The following is a 15943-nucleotide window of genomic DNA, read 5'->3' as shown; positions in this document are numbered from 1 at the left end:
GAAAAATTTCCCCATTATAAGACAAAGGAAGTGGATCGATGCAATAACTCAGTAAATATAAATGATATCCAGTGTAAATTTCTACAGTCCAGCCCTGATGGGGAGATGACCAAAACATAATGGCCACATGCTGATCAGGATCTTCTTCTGGATCCGGGAACTTACGGAAAATTTAACATGAGCTCTTATGGGGGAAAAAATTCAATCGTCTTTTTCTCCAAAACTCCAGTTCTGATTGACTTCAAACTTGGTATACAGCTTCTGTATGATGATGTCAACACAAGGTATTGAAATTATTTCGATCCGGATCTGATTCTGGATTTGGTGCGACTTTGAAAAATTTTCCCATTATAACAGATAGGAAGTGGATTGATCCAATAAATCAGTATCAATGATATCAAGTTGGAATTTGAATTTTTTACAGATCTGATTGGAATATGACCAAAACATGGGCGTTTTCTGTAAAATCATAAATACACATAACTGGGTGATAATAAATGGCATCTGGATACATTTCCCAAAGCTTTTAATTTGTCCGGTAAACTACAGGGCCATTGGTCCTATTTTTTGGATTATTTGTGGAGTATTCTAACTTGTTGCTTGTTATTTTCAGTGTTGTGTGAGTTACTTCCAAACTGTAATCCATTATAGATTACTTGTTACTGTTATTTAAAAGTAATTCCTTACCTCACAGTATTACTGTCTCAGAATTGGCTGAACCCAAAGGGTGAGTCCCTTCCTCTCACGGAGTGATATATTTGTTTGTTTTTTCTTACGCCGCCACTTTAAACTGGAATTTGACCCCCTAAACATGTTCAAAAACTCAAATTCAGCACGCATGTCACATCTGGCAAAAAATGTAATAAAATATAAAAAATTAACCCCATAGGTGCCAAAATGGGCTATGTAGCGCTACCTACATGCACAAAAATGGCCCTAGCGGCCAGTAGGAATGTTGTAGAGATGTGAAACAATTGCTAAATGTTTGTCTCATCAAGCCCGATAAATAATACACTGACACCCATGAACTAACTCCAACAGGAAGTTAGCAATTTGCCTTTCAAAATAAAACCTTCAAAATGGATCTAGTCTGAGGCCGTTTGTAGACAGGGAGAACAATGATGCAACACTATCTATTTTTGTGTAATGAAGCTGCACCTGAAAACAAATCCACAGGGTGCTTGTGCAGGTGTTGAAAGTCTTTAAAAGTATGGAATTTTGAAACGCAGTTTTCCAGACCTTGAAAAGTCTGGAATTTTGTGTAGAAGTCTTATTAAAATATGGAAAACAGTTTGTGTCACAGTCAATTTATAGAGTATGGTCAAAGGCATAATCATGTAAGATAAGAAATACACGAGGAAAACAAAAAAACTTTATATGATTTCACTAACCGGTCAGTACTGGAATGATTCTAGTGAAACTTGTTTGTGTGATATTCATGCACTTTTGTGATTTTCATATGTTTTGAAAATGTTTGTCAGTAAAACATAATTTAAAGCGAATTATTCATTCATTCATCCATTTTTTTAAATGAACTTTTCTACAACACACAACACGTACCATCTCAACCAAAAAAGTAGGATACAAGTATGAAAGTACATAAAGTCAAGGTCTTGGGGAAAAAAACAGCAGTTTTGAAAAAGTCTGAAACTTTTATTTGGATAAAGACCGACCACCCTGAATCCAGGTTCCAGTTTTGCATTGTTGAGTGAGACATTTTCTAAAATGAAGGTCAAGTGGACAGAATTTAAAAAAAAAAAAAAAAAAAAAAAAAAAAAAAAGGGAGAAGAAAATAAATGATTTGATAAATAATCATGTTAGCGTGGACGCATTAGTCCATTAGTCATGATAATTACAACCCAGCTTTTAGCATGAACTGTACTTGAAAAGATGTTTCCTGCCGTATTCTCTAAAACCAGCTCATATTAAAGTCTAAACGGTACCAGTTATGGTTTGCAAAGAACCATAACTGGTACCATTGTACCTCAGTCAAACCAGTTGGTTTTGTCCACTTTGTATATTGTTTATTTTGTAAAATTTGATCGTCCACTATAACTCTATCTTACTTGTAGGGCTGCACGATTTTGGCCAAAACTAAAATCCAGATTTTTTCCTCTGCAAACTTGGTATTTGATAAAACTACAACCGACAACAGAGGTCAGCATGTCATTTTCATGTGCAGCCCTAAATGCAAGGCCTCCCTACCTCAAATCTGTGCCCACAGAAGTTACCAACGTAAGTCAGTGACAGGCATCAGTTGTGCGTGCGTGCATGGACCATGTAATATGAATGATCCCTATGTGGTTATATTTAAACTGGGGGATCCGTGTGTGGAAGAGACTGACCCAGGACACGCTGGAGGGGTTATATCTCTGTGATTACATCTCTGGATGTGTCTGGGCAGGGGGCTGTCTGGGCTCCTCTGCTGAGGCTGCTGCCCCTGTGACCCGGACCCAGATCGGAAAAAGACAGTACGGAACAGATCCATGTGTAGACAATGTAAGATGTGTGATCCCCATACAGTTATATTTGAACTGGTGGATCTGTGCGTGGACCACCGCTTACATTGGTATCAGTACTGTGGACCCATCACAGATTTAAGGTACGTGGTCATTACATAGACTTCTGCGAAAGACCGCTCTCACAGATAGGAGGAGGAGCCTACGGTAGCCCGGAGACACAAGAGAGGTGAAATCAATTTGATGATTTCCCTTTTTCAAAAATCGTCCTAATTAACAAATCCAATTTCGATTTAATTGCGCAGCCCTACTTACTTTTACTTGTTTATTTCATTCTGTTTTATTTCATTTTTTCTTACTTACTCCGTGTTCTATGTATGCACCAAACCACTGAAGCCAATTCCTATTAATGTGAACCCTGTTTACTTACACGGCAATAAACACGATTCTAATTCTGATATACAAAGTCAAACGTCATAAGTGAATCTGAAGAGACGAGGACAACGTGTGACCAAAGGCTGTTAGATAAATGACAAGGCTGCTGATAATAGCAACCATGTCAAATGTAGCCTCAAACTTCCACAAACAGCACGAGTAATTACACATCATGCACTTCCTCCACATGCTGTTTGCTATAATCTATGAAAATGCAAAGGCTTATAACTATTAATTACCAAAGGGGATGGAAAAGGGAAAGCATTTTAATTGACTATTACAAAGAGCGCTAACGCTGGCTAACTAGACTGGCATGTCAATTAAAATGTGTGTCTCGTCTCCTGAGGCAGATAGTGGTTTGTGTAGTTTGCTTAAAAAAAAAGAAGTTGGAGTTTATTTCCTAAACATAACATTCCCTAATGGATTTGAGAGCGGAGGAACTGACATTAATTCTAAATATTAATCCCCGGACATCAGAGGGCTTTGGTCTGTGATAGATGAGGCTGCTGATGTTAATCGTCACATTTCACAGCGTCATTCATAAGTTTATTTAGATAAGTTGCTTTGCCTCAAGGTCAGGTAGCATCTAACTGCAGAACCTTCATCATTTTACATTCAAAACGACAAACAAATTAATAGATTAAGACATTTTATGAGGCAAAAGAATTTGAGTCCAGCGTTTCCAAATGAAGTATCATAATGAATTTAATTCAATCATCAAAATGAGGTCATTTTTTTCAGAATCTCATTTAAGGAGAGTTGGACTGAACACCTTTGATAACAGGTGGTGACACTGATACTTTGATACAAATGCCATGAAAAGTACAGTGAGTAGAGCTGTTTTCTCATACAACATGCAAATTTAGTACATATAATACATATTATGTATATTTAATAAATATAAAGTACATGTTTATCCATTACCACCAGCACTGATGGATTTCATTACGCTTGAGTCATTTGGTTCTGTTTACAGCTCAAAAGAACACATTTTACTGTTTAGTTCCACTTTATTATTGGTCCAAAGTGAAGTGTGAAATTATGTATTGTTCTAAAAATGAACTGAATTCAGCTCACATCACCATTTGTTATAATATCTCCCTCTGCATTGTTCAGTAAAAAGCAGATATTTTCCTCTATTGTATTTGCTGTTCATGTAGTTGTGTTAAATGTTCATAAAAGCTCTGGTTTAAATTCACACGTTATTATTGCCATGTTCACACAAAACCGCTTCTTTTCCCATCCGATCTTTTTCTTTGTTTTCAAAAAAGTGCACAGAGTCGTTTCAGCAAATATCTGCGTCCACACGAAACCACTGAAAACGACTGAAAACCATGTAGTACAAATGCCAGGCCTGTATGTGGCGTTGTAATGCTCTCGCAAAAAACAGAGCAGAAAATATAGAACGTGCGCAGAAAGCTTGCTTAGTTCTACTGGGTTGGATCCAAGATTTCCTTCTGGTTGCCCCTCTCCGCGGTAGATCCAAGAGCATGTTGTGAATATTCTTAGCTATGGTTGTTTGTTGGCCATTGTAATGAAAGTGACCAAAGATTTTGATTCACTATTTCCAATAAGCACAATAGCTGTTGTAGCACGAGCCCTACTCTGTAGTCCACCATTTTTGTTGTTGTGAAGGGGTGTCTTGCTTCTGGGGTGAAAGGTTATGCTGCGTTTCCACTACGTGGTCCCAACTCGACTTGGCCTTTTTGCGTTTCCATTACGAACTAGAAGCACTCGGAGAGCGCAGACCTCCGCCAAGGCTGATCAGTGCCCCCCCCCCGTGGGCCCCCCCACCCCCGGTCACCACCAAAATTTAATCATTTCTTCCTTATCCCATTTCCAACAAACCCTGAAAATTTCATCCAAATCTGTCCATAACTTTTTGAGTTATGTTGCACAGTAACGATCAGTGGCCCCCCCTCGTGGGCCCCCCACCCCCGATCACCACCAAAATTTAATCATTTCTTCCTCATCCCTTTTCCAACAAACCCTGAAAATTTCATCCAAATCTGTCCATAACTTTTTGAGTTATGTTGCACACTAACAATCAGTGCCCCCCCCCCGTGGGTCCCCCCACCCCCGATCACCACCAAAATTTAATCATTTCTTCCTTATCCCATTTCCAACAAACCCTGAAAATTTCATCCAAATCTGTCCATAACTTTTTGAGTTATGTTGCACACTAACGGACAGACAAACAAACAGACAGACAAACAAACAAACAAACAAACCCTGGCAAAAACATAACCTCCTTGGCAGAGGTAACTAGAAAAGCACTCAGAGAGCACAGACCTCCGCCAAGGCAGAGTAGTGCCCCCACCCCCGATCACCACCAAAATGTAATCATTTCTTCCTTGTGCCAGTATCAACATTTCCTGAAATTTTCATCCAAATCTGTCTGTAACTTTTTGAGTTATCTTGCACACAGACAGACAGACAGACAAACAAACCAATGCTGGCAAAAACCTTGGTGGAGGTAAAAAGGACCTGGAATCTGGTACTAGTTTTTTAGTATCACCTGTGTCGAGGTTCCAAGACTAGGGACCAGATACTAAAACGTGACGTGTAAACACTGCAGACCACTGATTGGTCAGAGAGTTGTCTCTGTGACCCACCGTTTTACAAAAAACAGATGCGGAAGTTGACAGTAAATATAGGTTAATCCACATGATGACAGCCCACAAAACTACACCATGGTCAGTCGAGGAGTTTCAGCCTTTGGTGGCCGACATAAAAATTCAGCATAAGCTTGACGACACAACACGTAATGAGTGAGTTTATCAGCAATTCTGAGCAGACGACACGGAAGTAACGTGTTGTATCGCTATCACGTCCAGGTACTCTAAAGTTGGTAGTATCCTTTAATGGAAACAGTCTTCAGAAACAGTACTTTGTACCCGAGCTGAGCCGGTTCGAAGCAGTGGAAATGCAGCATTACAGAGGTGGGACTATGAAATCATTGTTTTGGAAAAGTGGCTGTTTGGTCGTACGGACGAAGACGCGAAACCGTTTTTTTCAAATGTATCCACTCTGGGACCTGGTTTCGGTGACTGAAAACGCTGGTTTCGTGTGGACGAAAGGTCTATCCGATCCAAAACTTTTGCAGATACAACCGAAACAGTCTTTGTATGGACAGGGCCTAAATCAACCTGTTTCAGCAAAATATATAATTTACTGAACATAAAGCAAGCATCTACAAACAATGTCATTTGTCAAGTTAAATGGGTTTTATTGGTGAATAAATGTAGCAGAAGATGATGGTGTTTACTCGTCCAAATGGGTCATATCTGATGACCATGAAAACATAACAAACTGCATTTATCCTCAATTATTTACATGTATTGATAGGATTAATGGATCAATGTGAATGAATGTTGTGTTCATGAAAGGATACCGTATTGAGGTACTGAAAGGCTTGAAGACACTTCATTGTGGAATTTGGTAGGTGGTTCGTCACTGCTCTTCACAGTATTATAACAATACAGAATCATATACGATCTACAGAGACTTTTGACCTGAAAGAGAAAATAAAAATCTGTTTGAAGCCATGAAATAAAACTGAACCTCCTCTTGGTTTTAGCCTAACATGCTGTTATGGCCTCGGGGCATTTCCAGGGTTGATATGTGTTGTGTATGTTGTCAAGTATGTTGTTGTGTTTTTTATTTTGTCTTTTGTTTTGATCCTGGCTGCTGTTTTGCTTTTTCTTCCCTGAAACCACGTCGTGTTATTTTGGAGCTTTGATTTATTGTATAGTTCAGTTTTTGTAAATTTCTTTTGTCAGCTTTGCTCTGTCAGTTTCATTGTCTGACTGATACCCTGTGGGTTACATTTGTTAAATTAGTTGTCTTACATTAAATTTATCTTTAAAGTTTACTCTTCGCTTGCACTCTTATTTGTTATGTCAGTAAGTCGGGAAATAAAAAAGTGGGGGCTCGTCCGGGATCCCTCTGCAGTAGCTTATTTATATTCACTTATCCTTTACTTTTCAATACAATAACGCAGAGTTTGATGCAGTTTTTAAATTTTACATCAAGTTATACATACAATGTAGTTGATATTTCTGGAATGCACTGTCTCAGACCATTCAAAATCCAAACAATTAACTTTAAAAACAGTTTCTTTCCATGGTTAATCAGTTCAAGTTCACAAAATGAGCATTCTGATGTGCACATTCTCTGTGCAATATCTATTTAGTGTCTTACTACTACAGGTACCTTTATGATTATCTAGTCATTTATCTTGTATTTTTGACGTTTTAACTGGGTTTTGAATGTGAGAGCACTTTTATGTCAGGGTTCCAACACGGTCTTAAAAAGCCTTGAATTAACAAATCTGCATTTAATACCTTAACAAAGTCTTTAGAATGTATTAAATTTGATATGGTAGGTCAGTAAATTATGTTGACATAAACTTGTTGGCTGTATTCTATTTAAATGTGTCTGGGAAATGACCAAGATGCAAAGAAAGTAACGTTAGTCAATTCCAGTGTTTCTCAACCTTTTCTGAACAAACGCCCCTATACGTCATCATGAGTATCCAATCCAAAATTGTGATGGGTGGGGGGTTAGAGTGCTCCCTAACAAGTTGTTGAGCAGTGGGGGGGAATAGCGGATCTGACGGAGCTTCTAATGCCCCCCATTTCAGTCTCAGCACCTCCCCACCTCTCAGCTTTCTCATTCCAAACGCCCCCACCCCACCCACCGATGGTGTCCAAAAGCCCCTGAGGGGTGGTACTGCTCCCATTGAGAAACACTGGTATAATCAGTTCCACCTTTTCCAAGCCGACAATTTATATTGAAATTAGGAACCAATTATCGCTAACTTTGCAGCCCCGGTGAGAAATGACTCGAAATGGTGGGAATCAAGGTATTGAAGTAAATCCATAAATATTCCTAATTTCTAGACGTCACACATTTTTGCAAGTATGGCCATGAAATAGACTGTGAAATAGGCATTAACCCAATAACGCCAAATGTATCATATTTGATACATGAGTTCTGAAGCCCTCTACAAGATCAGTGTGATATTTTTTTTCTTGAAAAACCTGATGTATACAATTAGATACATGCAATACACAGATAATCCACCAGGGGGAAGGAATTTGTTCAGAGGCCTTTCCAGTGATGCTACAAGACTGTCATTAATGAGGAAGGAGGAAGAACTGCCAATTTTGAAAAGGAGTTACCAATTTGTTTGACATGTTTGTGTTATATTATGTTTTTTTTTTGTTCAAAAATAATATTCGAGCATTGAGATCTGATGTATCAAATATGATACAAAATTGAAACTCATACCTGGAAATTGATTTTTGGTTGTTCAGAAGGACCAATAATGGCTCCAGTTTCAAAGAACTGGAATTTTCTGTCATTGATTTCATGGCTCAGGCTTTACAGGGTTAAATTCTCTTCGAAGTAGTCTTAAAAAGCCTTAAATTTAACTTGTAGAAACTTTGTATGTGCTCATGGTAATTTCATGTGTGTATCTGATTTATGGCACTATCTAAATTTTATTGTATTTTAGCAAAACAGTGACAATATAGGCTCCACAAGCGATTCTATATTTAGGAACAGACTAAGAATAGATGCAAAAGCAGTGCCAGGCCGTGATATAGTATATGGACCTACTTTAGCTGCACATTTTGACAGATGGACAATGTAACAATGGTTTTAAACCCACAACAATGAAAGCAAAATAACTTCCTATGTTCCTTTTTCTGGCAAATCCACTGGAGAGAACCTTAAGAGCCACATTCGAACCCTTGAGTCTCAGATAGATTTTCATTTTCTGGTATAGCAGGATGCATCTGCCTCTACCGTCAAAGCCCCAGCTGTGATTAAACTGTATGATTTTGTTGGATTCCTTTCAAGGACACCCAGAGCTTCACTATAAACCCACAGACATCTTTACATCTTTCAACACTTTTCTTAACTAAGCCACTGTGGCAAGGTTTGGCCATATTCCCAGACTTTGCAACAATGCTGTCGCAAGTTTCATAAGACGTTCACATTACTGTTGATTAATATCATCTGCCTAAAAATACGATATTAACCCGTCATAGGGCACTCAGAAATACTCTGAAATTCAAAATGTCAACCTTAGTGTGTTATTGGTCTTTATTACTTATGTGAATTTATTCAAAATGCTTTATTTTCATGTGGAAAATCCAGATCAGTGAAGTTACCGTATTTGGTTCCTTCCTTATATGTGGCAAAAATTGTCTTGGTTCTTGTCTATTGTCATCTATCAGTTAATTGATTTTGTTGTTTTTCTTTTGTAGCTATTGTCTTTTTTTTTTTTTTTGTTTTTTGCCTGTTTTTTTTTTTATTATTATTTCTGGTGACTTGTAGTTTCATGTTGTTATTGTAATTTTAAAAGTTAAAATAAAAATAATTAATTATAAAACAAAAAAAAAAAAGTTACTATATTTGGTCCAAAGAAGTATATATAAAACATCTAAGTAGCACTTGCTAAATAATGAACATGCAATAAAACAACTGTTATAAGGTCATAAACTGACAAAAATCACTCATTCACTTTTTACAGCTTCAAAATGTCCATATCATCTCCCTGAGTCACTGTATGTTATAAAAAAAAAACAAAAAAAACAAACAAACAAAAAAAAAACATGCTTCTTGACATCACTGTGGTATGGGATGGGCCTCATATTTAATATTTGTGGAAATTACCAAAAATAGTCATTTACCCTTTAAAGGGTTAAAGATGAAAATGAGGCTGGCGCTTGTGTATAGCCTTTCACAAGGTTCAAAATATGATCATTAATGAAATAACATTCAATCAAAGATTAATGAACAACACGTACAACTAATGGAAAAGTTGAACATCCTCAGGAGGTGTCATAAGAAACATATTTGTCCATCCCATAATTCATATTTCTGTCCTGTACGGCTGAAATGCAACCTCAAATATGTTCCGCTGAGTGTAAAACCAACAGACTTGTGTTCTTAATCAATATAATAGGTTTATATTGTTAACGGTTAAAATGGGGATTGATCCTGTGCACAGAGGAAAAGCGTTCAGAGCATTCAATTTATTTTCCAGAAAAATGTTCTCATTCTATACATGGGTTCAGTGTGAGGACAGCTTTGTTTGGCTATTTTTATTCACTGGAAGATGCAGGGTTTTTTTTTTTTTTTACCAATACCAATATAATACCTGGTGTTGATGCAGCTTACATGGTTTCTTTGTTATGTTTCTTTATAATCTTCTCCATAAATATAAAAAAAATACTGTTGAAATGTTTCAGCCCATCACATCTATAAATGAACACAGATTTAAAGTTTTTTTTTTTTTAAATAAATGTACATCTGAAGCCAACATGACAGGAAAATTGTGGGAAAGACATGTTCGATGCTGATATCGACGTTGATCTGATCTATGAATGTGTCCCTAATGGATGTAAATAAAAGGACTGTAAAAGGAAGAAGTGTTTCTTTGCTGTTCTGTGTTCCTTTTCCTATTAACATAAGATTTATGTACAGCACTTATGTAAAATGAATGCAGCGAACGTCAAACCTTGAAGACTGGGATCCAATTCTTTTCTTTCTAAGCTTTTTAAAAATTATTTATAATTTAGCATTTGCAGGATTTGCATTCAGATACTGCGGTGGCCAAGAGGGGCAACAGCCCAAAAATTTGTCTATATTGGAAAAAACAGAGAACAAGCCAAAAAATAATCCACTGTAAGAAAAAAAGACAACAGCCCAAAAAATGATCCACTTTAAGAAAAAAAAAGAGAACAGCCCAAAAAATTATCCACTATAAGAAAAAAACCCAAAAAAAACATTATCCACCTTTTCAATTAAGGGGGTGCTGTTTACCCAAAAAGTCTCTTGTTTTAAAATTAAGGCTACCACAAAAAAAATAAAAGCATAGGCTGAAAATTTTAAGGCTTTCAGCTAATGTGGCTAATGCTAAGGAAGTAACCAACCGGAAGTGGAAGGTGGCGCACTAAAAATAAAGTTATTTTAAAAAATATTTTCATAAATATAGTTTGCAAAGTGGTAAAACAATTAATTAAGGTTCCCGTGTCTGCTTAAGTTTAGGTCTGCGTGTTAAATGGTTAGGGTTAGGGTATGGTTGGTCTTTTTTTTTTTTTCTTATAGTGGATAATTTTTTGGGCCAGCGGATAATTTTTTGGGCCGTTCTCTTTTTTTTTCTTATAGTGGATAATTTTTTGGGCCAGTGTATAATTTTTTGGGCTGTTCTCTTTTTTTTCAAATACTGGACAATTTTTTGGGCTAGTGGATCATTTTTTGGGCTGTTGCTCCTCTGGGCCACCAAAAGATACAGTCAGTTCCTGCCAATAAGGTCAAGTTTGGATAATTTTTTTTTTTTTTTTACTTTAAATAAATTAGTGCTGCAACAACAAATCGATTAAATTGATCCAAACCGATTCTTAAAACAGTTGGCAACAAATTCAGCAGTTGATTTGTTGGGTCTTGAGCATGTTAGTATTGAGGCATGCCCACATGCTGTGTAGTGTATTAGAGAAAAACAGAGCAGCATGACAGAGACAGCCTCGTTTGGCCCAAATGTACTCCGCCGTTTATGTAACAAAACTTGAATATGGAGAAAAAAATGGCCAAAATCCCACAGCGCACTACATTTTGGGCAAACGGGGCTGCCATGGCGACTGCAAACATAATATAAACCTAGCTTTAGATAGCCTACGTGTCGTGATTACTTTAGCCCGCTAGCTAGTTAGACACCATCGTCGTAATTACAATGTTTTCATCCATCTCCGTTTATCAGACCACCAGACTAACATTACCTATCATTGACTGGAACTAATACATACAACACTAGTTTGATAGCCTATAACTGGAGCTGGTTGAAGACGATATCTTGCTAGTCTCTAGCCATAACCAGGCTAGGTAGCGGGCTAGTCTTGATAACTATATCTGAAGCCATTGCACGGATGTAATTATTAGTGACTTGTCTGTAGCCTATAATGCTTTGGGTTAAATACCAGTCTTTGAGAATTGAGTCTTTGTGCGTATCCAATCAATCGATCAGTTAATAAAATAATCTATTAATCAATTACTAAAATTATCGTTAGTTGCAGCCCTAAAATAAATATTGTCTGTCAAATCCTGTCTGCATTTAATCTACTACAGCCATACAGTCACATGTTTACATCACCTATGGACAGTTCTATTTATTTATTTATTTATTTATGGCACAGCTGTGTGATTTATTGTATATAGATGTTCCTATTATACACTATATTCTACATAATATTTTCTTTTGATTTTATTTTCTTTGAAATCTTTGGTTGTGTAATCATGCTGCTCATATGTGCTTTGAAATTGCTTCCTGGGGACAAACTTATTTATTTATTTATTTATGGCACAACTGTGTGATTTATTGTATATAGATGTTTCTATTATATACTATATTCTACATAATATTTTCTTTTGATTTTATTTTCTTTGATATCTTTGGTTGTGTAATCATGCTGCTCATATGTGCTTTGAAATTGCTTCCTGGGGACAAACTTATTTATTTATTTATTTATGGCACAACTGTGTGATTTATTGTATATAGATGTTTCTATTATATACTATATTCTACATAATATTTTCTTTTGATTTTATTTTCTTTGATATCTTTGGTTGTGTAATCATGCTGCTCATATGTCCTTTTAAATTGCCTCCTGGGGACTTATTCATTCATTCATTCATTTTCTGAACCCGCTTTATCTGCACTAGGGTCACGGGGGTCACTTGGAGCCTATCCCAGCTACATAGGGGCGAAGGCGGGGTACACCTTCCTGGGGACTTATTTATTTATTTATTTGGGACACTGTATATTAATGAACATCTTCAACAATTGCAGCTGTAAATATGTTGTTTTAATTTTTATTTATGTATTTATTTTTATTGAATTGAAACTATACCAACCCCCCCACCACCACCACCACCACTACCATTACGCTAAAATTTCACTCCTTTTTCTCCTAATAGTCCAAAAATAACTATTACAGATGGGGAAAGTGACTTAACGCTACAGTTTTTATGTTCTCCACGTGAATTCTGCAGCATTTTGTCTTATATGCTGCATCTACAGGATCCTTTGGATGCTTTGACACTGTAGAAAAGTGCATTTCGGTTGCGTAATGCCGCATTAATTATGTTTTCTAACACTTTTTCAAGTCTTTTCATACAGCGGTAGTATCAACTGAGAGACATGAGGATATAAAGAGGGTAATGAAGTAAAAAATATTCAGTGCATACCTTGACATAATTGGTGTTACAGCGCAGTGCCGAGAGAATTTTTGATAAAATAATTTCCAGCGTCAGTGGCAGCTTGGGAAATGTTTTGTTTACCTCAGACTCATAATCAGTTACATTCAGAAGCACAATTGCTGCAAATTGATCTGTGGCGGTATAGACAGACAGTTAACAACGGCCTCCTCTCTAATTTAGCATTGATGGCCTCATTACTAATGCAAAGGACAATTACTCTTGTTGTCTGGCAATCTAACAATCATGAACCCTCCAACAGGTGAGAGGAAATGACTCATGTGATGATATCCCACGGGTTTTGATATGCATTTTGCTAAGGACTTAATATCGTATAAAATCGTCGGCACGTCTTTAATATTGAAATTCTGATGGACTGGAAATAACCTTAAAGGTGCTAATAAGCGTATTTTCAGATTCCATTTTCCCCTCATCAGTGAGACCTTCTAAAATACTTCCATCTCAAACAGTGGTGAGGGCAAACAGGGATTTAGGAGAAACAATCTAATGACATGCAAACTTTATGAAAATGGAAATAACTGCCGTGTTTTTTTCTTTTTTTTTTTTTTCCCCCATCATGGCACAAACATTGTTTTTGTTCTTGCATGCTGTGACATGCAAGGTTGCCAGTCCTAATTGGCTTCTTATTAAAAACTGCTTTTAGGATTAGTTAAAACGACAGTACATGAAGAAAGAAAAAAAATATTACAAGTAAATGAACAAATCAGGGTTTTTTTTTGGCTTGTTTGAGTTATTTCATTACATTGAAACACAGAAGCATTATCCCACAAATTAAAATCAAAAGCCGATATGACATTTCCTTCCCTCCCACCTCGGATTTGGAAATAACACTTCCAACTTGTCACATGTATTTGGTAAATTAACTTGATTCTCAGTGTGAAGGTATTCCTAAGTTTCATATCCTGTTGCTTCTGGCTTTTTTTCCCCCATTGTTTTATCCACCAAAAAGGGAAAATATACAACCCAAAGAGAATACACACGCGTACCCCAGCATGCTTTGCTTCCTGTTCTTGCCCTTGGCATCAACCAAGTGTGATATGGAAAACAATGTTTGTTTTTTAAAAGTGTCTTTATGAAGTGTGCCTTGAATTCTAGTGCTTCTGTTGGTGTTTTGTTGTCGTTGTATGGAATGTTTATGATGTTATATACGGGTCATCACTGTTTTGCACCTCAGCATTTTTATTTTTACAACAAAAGCACACTCTGCTTACTATAGTTCTTCACTTCTACTTATTTTTTATTTTTTTTTAGATTTTACCCATCATATATTTCATTGCACTCATCATACTATTTTAATATATTGAATGAATTTTAATATACATTTGGAGGGAGATCCTGGGACAACTCTTGGCTGCTGTGGGGGCCGGTTCAACAACCTGTGACCTGGACACTGATGGCTTAAGTCTGCAGATCTGAAGGGACCTTTGACCTTATCGAAACTCCCGTTGCTATGAAAATTGAAGTGACAACAACAATAAAATAAAACAATAAAAAAAAATCTCTCATTTAAATGGTTTTGAAATTACTGATTTTTTTTTTTTTTTAGTGATTGTTAACAACAACATTGTGGACAGACAAACAACAACACCACATACATAAATAACACTATAGGCCTAGTCCACCTAGTCCTCCCCATAGACCTAGTCCACCCTGTAGACCTAGTCCACTCTATAAATGTAGTCCACTCTATAGACATAGTCCTCTCTACAGACCTAGCCCACCCCGTAGACCTAGTCCTCTCCATAGACCTAGTCCTCTCGATAGACCTAGTCCTCTCGATAGACCTAGCCCGCTCTAGTCCACTCTATAGACCCTTGTCTACTCTATAGACCTAGTCCTCTCTATAGACTTAGTCCTCTCTATAGACCTAGTCCTCTCTATAGACCTAGTCCTCTCTATAGACTTGGTCCACTTCCACTTCTTCTTCTGCTATTATTTTTTGGTAGTTTATTTAGGAAGCAATATGTCAGCGTGGTGTGTATTTCATATTTGGGCACCAGGTGAAGAAGTGGAAAGTTGGATAAGTAGACAGACATCAAAAGCTGGGCAGACAAAGACAAGAGCAACACCTACAGACACCTCACTGACTGAAAATAAGACATCACAGTCGCGGAACACAGTCTGACAGGAGGTGCAGCAAAAACATACCACAGCACCGAGCGCTTGGCACTGAAACTAAAAACAACTATAAAACACTTTTAAAGCAGGAGCTGCCAGATAAACCTATGTGTTGGCGTCTCGTACCCCTATTAGTGGCATTTTGTTTAGTTTTAGTACCATATTTTACACGACTGCGACTGTTTGGTTTTTTTTTTTTATATACCATGACATCCTGCTGAAGATGGAAAACATCTGACGTCCCTACGTTACTTTTATGACAGTAACTCTGGATTTACTGCAGCTGTCTGCCCGTTACATAAACCTTCTCGGCAACCAGAAGGAACTAGAGTGCATAAACAACACAATGTGAATGTTTCACTGCTGATTAACAACTGTTCCTGAACCACAAAAGTCTTCGCAGCTTTTTGCAGAAATATGACACCTATTGTTCCACATCATTTTCACTTTCTGCTCACAGACTGACAGCAGATTGAACAGCATCATGCTTCATCTTTCATCTCACTCCAACAGATGTGACTGCAATACATACAATGACTTCTAACATAACAGCAGTTAACCCTCAGAGAGCTGGAACAGTTGTTATTGTAGATTTTCGACATTTTGGCATCAGGTGTTGAACACCATCTGAATCAGCAGAACCG

Source organism: Sphaeramia orbicularis, chromosome 14 (genome assembly GCF_902148855.1).
Source record: "Sphaeramia orbicularis chromosome 14, fSphaOr1.1, whole genome shotgun sequence".
In the NCBI taxonomy this organism is placed as follows: Eukaryota; Metazoa; Chordata; class Actinopteri; order Kurtiformes; family Apogonidae; genus Sphaeramia; species Sphaeramia orbicularis.
Note: the sequence above shows the minus strand (reverse complement) of the source record.